An 8,692-nucleotide genomic window follows, 5' to 3' on the forward strand; every position below is an offset into this window, starting at 1 on the left:
CTTGCTCACTGTTTTTAAGATTTCTTTGCTGACAGTTACTGTCATTGCTGAAAATTGCTACAAAACAGGTCATGGTCAATTATCAGACTTTGGATTCTCCTGAGACAGATGAGTTGGCCCTTAGGGCTGGTGATGGCACTTCTCCATATTTAAATTAAACAGGGTGATATGTTGGGGACCCCTGCTGTTTAGGGTAGCGGTCTCCCCATGTCCGGATAGCCACAAGCTGGCTCGGCGTGAATGGGGAGGCTCCCCTTCTCAGCGGGGCACCTTCTGCTCTCCTCCCTGGCTTACTTTTGAAGTGCCCGTCACAAGATACATACCCTCTGGCACAGGAGCTACCAGGTTTTAATCAGGCATTGTCTAATAGCCTGATAGAAGCCCACCACCCTATGTAAATGAAGCATTCCAGGAGTACCTATCAGCTAAGGCTTCTTCTACTGTCTCCACACTATAAAAAGTCCTAGTTTTACCCCAATAAAGCTGGAGCTGGAGCTGAATCACTGAGATCTGAGCTGAGTCACTTGTCTGAAGCTGTCACACTTCACTGAGATCTGAGCTGAGTCACTTGTCTGAAGCTGTAACACTAAATCCTGTGATCCAGTCTGGGGGTGGGGGCTATCCTTCCGTCATCGACTCACGAAGACCCTGCTTTCGCCGTTTCTCGCACCTCCCCTCGTGACCTGGTGGCCAACAGGTCTCGAACTTTAGAGGGAGTGCATGGTGGAAATTGAAATGGAACCCGACTGGGCAGCTGACAGCGGTCCTAGAGCCGCCAGCTCCAGTAGCAGAGACCCACGGCGACGCGGTGCGGGACCCGCCGCACCCCAGGTGCATGCAGGAGACCGGCACCATGCCCAGCAGCTGGCGCCCCGAGATCCCCGCACACCCATAGGATCCTACTCCCTCTTCTGACCTCCTCAGGCATTGCATGACATGGGTGCACTTACATACATGCAGGCAATATCACTGCATGCAGGCACTGGTTGCTTGCTCTTGCAAAAGACATAGGTTCAGTTCCCAGCAACCACATGGCAGCTAACACCCTTCTCTCACTCCAGTTCCAGCAATCTGATGCCCTCTTCAGACTTTCACAGGCATTGCACAGGTGTGGTACATTTACACAATACAGAAAAAACACTCATAAAATAGAAATAAAGATTTTTTTAAATAACAAAGTTTACAATGTCAACATTACTTTGAAAAAATTTGCTGTCACAGTCATCAAATAGATGACACTGTTAAGATGTTAAAAGTCTATCAAATGCTCTTGGACATGGTGGCACACGCCTTTAATCCCAGCACTCAGGAGGCAGCCAAAGGCAGATCTCTGAGAGTTCAAGGCCAGTCTGGTCTACATAGGGACTTCTAGGCCAGCTGGGGCTACAGGGAGATGCTGTTTCAAAAAGACCAAAAAATAAAAATTAAAAAAAATAAAAAACAAAAAATTTTATCAAATACTGTTCACACCTTAGCTTAAATATCTAACTTCATGATGGGCATGGTGGCACATGCCTTTAATCTCAGCACTTGGAAGCAGAGCTTTGTGAATTTGAATCTAGCCTGGTCTTCATAGAGAGTTCTAGGCAAGCCTGGGCTCTATAGTGAGACTGTCTCAAATAAACAAACAAAAAATCCTAGCACATAGGAGACTAAGGCAGGAGCATTGCTAGTTTGAGGCGAAGCTTAAAGCTACATAGTAAGATCTGTGAGCCTCAGGTGTGCTAACAGTGTCCACTACAACTGAGATGCAAACAACCCCAGGAGAGGAAACAGTTGACCCAGAATCTGCAAAGAGTCTCAGGCTTTATGAGGGAAATAGAGGATTTTTCCCAAGAATGCCTCAAAACTGAACGTGTGATATCCAGTCAATCCAGTATCCATTTCTGAACTTTTAAGACTACATTTCCCAGCCTCCCTTGCAGCTAAGGCAGGATGATGAAATAATAAGAGGAAGTTATTGGGTGGGGTTTCCAGGAAAACTATTTAGAAGGAACTGACTTAGTAAAATGCTCTCTTGCTTTTGCCACTTCCTCCTTGCTTCCTAGAACACAAACAAGATATGGAGGGCCGTAGCAGCCATCTTGGATCATGAGGTAACCCTATGGAAGGAAACATGCAAACAATGGTGGAATAGAAAGGAGGAAGTCCCTGAGAGGGACTCTATGGTCATTCTGGTGTATTTACTTCTAGACTTGTTAGTCAGTCAGTCAGCCAGTCAGTCAGTCAGTCAGTTAGTTAATTAGTCTGACTTTTTAAGACAGGCTCTCCCTGTAGCCCCAACTGACATGGAACTCACTACACAGATCAGGCTGTTATCAATCTCACAGAGATCCCCCTACCTCTGCCTCCTCAGTGATGGCTTCCAAGGTGTGTGCCACCAGGCCTGGCAATTGCTTATTTTTATTATATGGGTGTTTTGCCTACACATGTAGGTGCACCCTACACATGTAGGTGCACCCTACACATGTAGGTGCACCCACATGTGTAATGCATGAAGAGGCCAGGAGAGAACATCAGGTTTTCTGGAACTGGAGTTATAGACAATTGTTACCTGCCATGTGGGTCCTAGGAACCAACCTGGGTCCTCTTCAAGAGCAGCCAGAGTGCTCTTAACCTCTGAGCCATCTCTCTGCCCCACCTCCAGACCTTTTTAATAGAGAAAAATATGCCTCTGTATAATATAAGTAACTGTGGACAGTTCTCTGTTCTACCTAAACACAATTCATTGCTCTTTTTTTTTTCTTAGCTTTAAAAACATTTTTTACAGCTGGGTGTGGTGACACCTGCCTTTAATCCCAGCACTTGGGAGGCAGAGGCAGGCAGACCTCTGTGAGTTTGAGGCCAGCCTGGACTACATAGTGAGTTCTAGGCCAGCTGGGGCTACAAGTAGACCTGTCTCAAAAAGACCAAAAAAAAATTTATATATATATTTATAGTAGAAGGGGGAGTTGGACAGGTGAGTACAGTGCCTGCAGAGGCCAGAAGATAGCTTCAAATCCCCCAGAACCAGAATTTACAGGTGGACGTGAGCTGCCAAATATGGGTGCTGGGAACTAAACTCAATATGACACAATCCCAACCACAGGGCACTTCCCCCCTCCTGTCCTCCAGGAGGCACCTTCTTGGGTTTATTCTCTGCCTAATTAACCTGCTTGTTCTGTGGAGGTCCATTCATTCATCTCTTTTCTCACTTCCTTCTCCTTGGGCATGGTGCATTATCACCACAGAAAAGTAAGTAATACAGGACTCCAATCTGATTTAAAACAAAGGAAACTTTGTTAACTTTCCTCTGGTCACAATACAAATTAGATAACCTATAGCCTGAATTTGACACTTTTGATCCAAATGTTCTATCAGACCCTGATAATTTGTTACAAAGGAGTAGCAAATGGCCTGAGGCTCCCTTTGTCCAAACTTTCCTTCTCCAAGGCTCTCATCCCTCACTTTAGAAGGACTGTCCAGTTCCATGCAGTTTCTCATGGCAGATTCCTGATGGAGGCCCTGAAATGTTCCCCAACCTCAACCAAATCCTCCAACTGATTAACCAGATGAACCTCCTTCCTATTGAACCCAACTCCACCCTCCGAAACTCAGCCTCTGATCTGGTCCCATCCCCCCTCCTAATGTTTTTCTTTCCCCTGTTCCCCCACCACCACCACTTCATCCTCCATTATCGGACTCCAAACCCCTAACACTCATTGTATTCCCACCCGCTCAGTCCTTCTCTCTTCTCCCCCTTCCATTCCCCAACTTTCACACTATGTCACCTCTTAAACCCCAGTCCCAATGTTCTCCCCCTCTGAGGGGGGTGGCAGGAGTGAAAGTTCCCATTAGAGTTCATGTCCCCTTCTCTCTAGTCATCATACCCTAGATAGAATATTAAATCAGCAGATTTTCATAAAACCCTGCCAAATATAGAAGAAATTTCATTACAATTACTCTTAAACACTTAAAAAAACAAAACTCTCATGTAGCCCAAGCTGGCCTCCTCACTATGTAGCCAAGGATAACCTTGCATGCCCGATCCTCTTGCCTCTGCTTCCTGGGTGATTACAACAGGCCCATTTTACACACCTAATTCTTTATCTTTTTGTCTTTTTGTTTGGGGGTTTTGTTTCATTTTGTTTTGTTTTTCTTGAGACTGGGTCTGACTATGTAGCCCTGGCTGACCTGGAGTTCACTGTGTAGCCCAGACTGCCCTCAAATTCAGAGATCTCTATCTGCCTGCCTCTGCTTCCCAAGTGCTGGGATTGGAGGCCCTTTTTTGTTTTCGTTTTCTGGTATGATGCTGGGTGATCAAATCCGGGGCTTCAAGCATGCTAGGCTAGCATGCTACCACATTATTCTTTATGTTACATAAAGCTCATGCCTATTTGAGGACTGCCCCCTAAGTGTGACATTTCCTTATCTGGAGAGAAGGGCTGTGCCTTGTTTGTGCTGTGCTTCGGCTTGACCCTCCAGTTCTTGTACCTTTTCCCTATGACAGAAGTTCCTTCTACGGCTGGTCTACCCCAGTCTGACACTGTAGCTACAAGTCGCAGCTGGTTCTGAAACAGTGCTCATGACTCATCCTGACTACTATCTGAAGGCTGAATCACGGGCAATTAAATATTTCCTGAAAGTTTCCTCTAGTCTCCCTGATTGGCACCCACTTTGTGAGTACTCCTGAAGAGCAGGGTTTGGAGGTACAATTCTACACACTCACTCAGTTGGATGTGATGGCATTTACCTGTACTCTAAGGTAATCCTAGTATTTGGGAAATGGAGACAGGAGGATTCAGAGTTCAAGGACTACACAGCTACACAGCCACAGTTCGAGGCCAGACTGAGATACATAAAATCCTGTCTCAAAGACAAAATAAGAGGCCTGGAGAGATGATTCCATAGTTAAGAGCACTGGCTGCTCTTGCAGAGGACCTGGGTTCAATTCCCACCACCCACATGTTGGCTAACGACCATCCACAACTCAAGTTCCAGGGGAATCTGACACCCTCTTCTGACCTCTGTGGACACTGTATGACACGGGTGCACTTATATACATGCAGGCATAACACTCATACACATAAAATGTTTTTAAAACTTTTTTAAAGACAAAATAAGGGGGGAAGGAGCCACATGGCCCAGCATGTAAAGACACTTGCCACCAAGCCTGAATCTGATCCCTTGGACTCACATGGTAATAGAAGAGTACTGATTCCCCAAAGTTGTCCTCTAACCTCCATACTTGTACCATGCTACATGCATACCTGTAAACACACACACATATTTTTGAATTTTTTTTGAGGGGGGTCTTTTTGAGACAGGGTCTCCTTGTAGCCCCAGCTGTCCTGGAACTCACTATGTAGACCAGGCTGGCCTTGAATTCACAAAGATCTACCTGCCTCTGCCTCTCAAGTGCTGGGATTAAAGGCATGCACCACCACGCCCAGCTTTAATTTTTTTTTTTAATTGGGCTGGAGAGATGGCTTAGCAGTTAAGAGCATGTCCTGTTGCAGAGGACCCAAATTCAATAATGTCAGGTGGCCCACAACTGCCTGTAACTCCAGCAGCTCCAGGGGATCCAAAGCCTCTCATATTCAAGGGCACCCTCCTTCACATTCACATAACCCCATACACATGATTATTTATTTGTTTGTTTATTTATTTATTTAGAAACAGGGTCACCCTATAGCTCCAGCTGGCCTAGAGCTTGCTATGTAGATCAGGCTGGCCTCAGTCTCACAGAGATCTGTCTGCCTCTGCTTCCCAAGTGCTAGGATTAAAGGAAAGCACCATCATACCCAGTGATTTACTTTGTGTGTGTCTTTTTTTTTTTTTTAGGCAGGGTCTCCCTGTAGTCCCAGCTGGCCTGGTACTCTATGTAGACCAGGCTGGCCTCAAACTCACAGAGATCCCCCTGCCTCTGCCTCCCAAGTGCTGGGATAAAAGGCATGCACCGCCATGCCCAGTTGATTTACTTATGTTTTAGTTTGTGTGTATGAGTATTTTTCCTGCATGTATGTAAGTGCACTACATGCATGCAGTGCCTTCAGAGGCCAGAAGAGGGACTAGGCACCAAACCTAGGTCCTTTGCAAAAGCTGTAAATGCTCTTAACTGCTGAACCATCTCTCCAGCTCCCCCCTCCCACTTCCCACCCAATGATTTTTTTAAGTCTGTCTTAAGTTGGTACATTCCTGTGGTCAGCGAGGCAGCAGCCCTAGCTAAGGGCTCTAATGAACTGATACTGCCCTCCACTTAAAGTTGTCCCAGGAATCCATGGGTCCCTTAGTGATGAACTTCTCCCAGGGAGGCAACCAGGCCAACCCCAGAACTGGTAGAGATGCAGAATTTAGCCTCAGACAAACCAAGAACTCAGCAGATGCCCAGACACATGGGTGTTCATTAATGTGTGTGCTGGCTGGCTGTGGGTAATAAAGGAAAGAATTTTCCCCTTTGGGGATTTTGGGAGAAGCCCATAACCTCTGAGGCTTCTTGCCATCCATCATACAGGCTCATGTGTGTCTTCAATGTGAACGGCACTATCTTCCTACAGTGTACAGAGGCACTGTGCGGTCTGCCACCCCAGGATGCTCATACAAGAATGTTTGTGTTTGTCATTTCCCCGACTCCTGGCATGATTGATGTGAGATCCTGTAGCTGATTCTCCCTGCCAGGAACTGGGAGTTTGAATGGACACCGGAAATTGGGAGCTTATTCAGGCTAATGGCCAGGTTATTCTATTCCTTTGTTGTTTTGTTTTCTGAGACCAAGTCTCCCTGTAGCCCCAGCTGGCCTCCATCTCACAGAAATCCACCTGCCTCTGCCTCTTGAGCACTGGGATTAAAGGTATCGTATACCATGCCTGGCGTGTTCAGTAAATTTTAAAAAGCATTCATCTTGGGCTGACAAGAGGCCTGAGCAGGTAAAAGTGCTTGCTGCCCAAGCCTAAGGACCTGAGGTAAATGCCAGGAGCGCACATTGGAAGAATGGATTCCTGAAAGTTGTCCTCTGACCTTCACACATGCTCCATGGCATGGGTGTGCCCAAACTCATATACACACATTATATGTGCACACAATAATAACGATAATTTATTTTTTAAAAATATTTTATTTATTATTTTTATTTTATATATATGAGTGTATTGCCTGCATGTGTGTGAGTGCACCCATGTCATGCAACACCGTGGAGGTCAGAAGAGGGCTTCAGATTCCCCTGGAATTGGAGTTAAGGATGGTTCATAGCTGCCATGTGAGTGCTGGGACTCGAACCTGTGTCCTCTGCAAGAACAGTCAGTGCTCTTAACCGCTGAGCCATTTCTCCAGGCCCGATAATTCATCTAACAAATAATAATAAGCTGGGTGTGATGGTCTTTAATCCCAGCACTCAGAGACAGAGGCTGGAAGACCTCTATGAGTTTAAGGCCAACCTGGACTACATAGCAAGTTTCAGGCCAACTGGGGTTACAGGAGACCCTGTCTCAAAAAGACCAAAATAGTAATAATGATAATAATAATTTTTAACGTATTCATCTTACAAATTGTTTTACAATCTGTATATACAACAGCTTGGAAAACAATGTTTAGAAAACAAGTCAACATAAAAATCATAGATTAAAACTAGAACAGTATGGGTTTTACAAGGCTCAGGGCTATATAGCTTTCTTTCTGCACCATTATATTACTTACTTTTCTCCTTGCTGTGACAAAATACCTGACAAAAACAGTTCAAGGAAGGAAGGGTTTATTCTGGCTTATAGTTTAAAGTAATGGAAGCCAGAAGCTTGAGGCTGCTGGTCACAGTCAAGCAATGAATGCTGCTGCTCAGCTCGCTCTCCTGTTGACATCTCCTGTTGTCCAGCCGGGGACCCCTAGCCTATGGAATGGTGCCATCTACGTTTATGGTAGATCTTCTCAGCTCAGTGAAAACAATCCAGTGATTCTAAATCCAGACCAGTTCAGGGTAAAGATGAACCATCACAGTCTTTCGGTGTTGGAAAACTTGTCCTAGGCTAGAGAGATGGTTCAGTGGTTAAGAGGACCAGCTGCTCTTACAGAGGATCTGGGTTCTGTTCCCAGCACCCACATAGTGGCTAACAACTGTCTGAAACTCCAGTTCCAGGGAATTCAATGCCCTCTTCTGACCTCCACCAGCATTGTAGGACATGGGTGCACTTAACATGCAGGCAATACACTCATACACATAAAAAATAATAATAAATAAAATATTTTTTTAAAATACCTTGAGCTAGGATGGTGGCACTTACCTTTAATCCCAGCACTCAGGAGACAGAGGCAGGTGGATCTCTGTGATATTGAGTCCAACTGTGGTCTACATGCAAATTCCATGCCAGCTGGGGCTACAAGGGGAACCCTATCTCAAAAAAAGAAAAGAAAAGAAATACTTTTTCTCCCTGGTTCCATTTCACCTTGAGGATCTAATATTCTCTGATCAGTTAGAACTTATCTTTTAAATTCAAACACTGACATTCCATATTTTCCCAATCTGAAATATGTTATTGTCACTGCCCTGCTTTGCTTAGAAGATGCCAAAGCTCTTGAAAATTTTCCCTTCTTCTACTTCTTTTTCTTCCTTTTAAAATTTAATTTAATTTACTTATTATTTATTTATTTATTTTGGTATTTTTGAGATAGGGTCTCCCTATAGCCCCAGCTGGCCTATGTAGACCAGGCTGGCCTTCAACTCATA

This window comes from Nannospalax galili, unplaced genomic scaffold (assembly GCF_000622305.1).
Source record: "Nannospalax galili isolate Female #2095 unplaced genomic scaffold, S.galili_v1.0 scaffold32, whole genome shotgun sequence".
Lineage (NCBI taxonomy): Eukaryota > Metazoa > Chordata > Mammalia > Rodentia > Spalacidae > Nannospalax > Nannospalax galili.